We start from the raw sequence: 1,036 nt of genomic DNA, 5'->3' as shown, positions 1-1,036 counted from the left end.
TGTATTCTTCAGTGAATGCCATAGCCAGTTTTCCACTGAGAACCAATTTACAACTAGTTCAGTTAGACAGGATAGATCTCAGATAAAGTAACAAACAAGATCAACATGTTTCTACCTCCTCTCTTCCTTTTGCTAAACATTTTTAGGCATTCTAATTTTTGTTTAAAAGAGGATCAAATGTGCTAATTAAAGCTTCAAATGTACCACTATAAAGGGAAATTCAAACCTTGCTGAAGTGCTGGTCTGTCTTCTTCCCCTTGCTCATAGAGATGGTAAGTTTTACAAGTTAGTCCTAAATAGAGACATGAAACTACTACCAACAGGATTATCGTGATCTGAGACTACCAAGGAGAAGAATGATACGAACATCTTAGTCTCCAAAAGAGCCCACCTTTGCACTGTGGGACATTACTTACAGTACAGTATTTCACACCTGTGACCTTGCAGCTAAAAAAATCTAAAAAGAGAATACAGACAGCTTCAAGAAAAAAGACTTTGAGAGCCTCACAGCCTTTTCTATTTGTTTTCTGTAAAGAAGCAAAATACTCAAGGGTTTTTTTTCCCTTCCATTGTGTGGATGTTCTTTCAGATGACTTTTGAGTCACTTAAGAGATTCCCACACTTAAAGAAACCATCAGGTTTGGGGCAGGTTCCAAAAGAGTTAACTGGTCAAAACAGAACTGAAAAAAAAAATAATTGTGCACTGCTTCAATAATTCAGAATCTTCCTCCCATACAGTAACATTAGTTAATTTGTCAACAAATATTTTGACATCATATTTCATAGTATTTATTTACTATATATAGGTTATTTCCAGTACAGCTTTGTCATTTAGGTCAAGCACTCTATTAATAGAGAGCTGAAAAACTGGCTGTTTGAGGATCAGCTAAGGATCAAAGACATAACTCTAGCTTTGAACAGAAGCGTTTTGACAGGTTGTAGAAGATGCAATATTAAACATCTTTGCCTTATTCTGATGTAGGGGTCAGAGTAGGAAGTCATCTTGAGATCTGTATTATCACAGATTCTATATGAA

The sequence above is a fragment of the Merops nubicus genome, unplaced genomic scaffold (genome assembly GCF_000691845.1).
Source record: "Merops nubicus isolate BGI_N331 unplaced genomic scaffold, ASM69184v1 scaffold50358, whole genome shotgun sequence".
Lineage (NCBI taxonomy): Eukaryota > Metazoa > Chordata > Aves > Coraciiformes > Meropidae > Merops > Merops nubicus.
The sequence above is the reverse complement of the archived record's forward strand: the minus strand, read 5'-3'. Positions refer to the sequence as shown.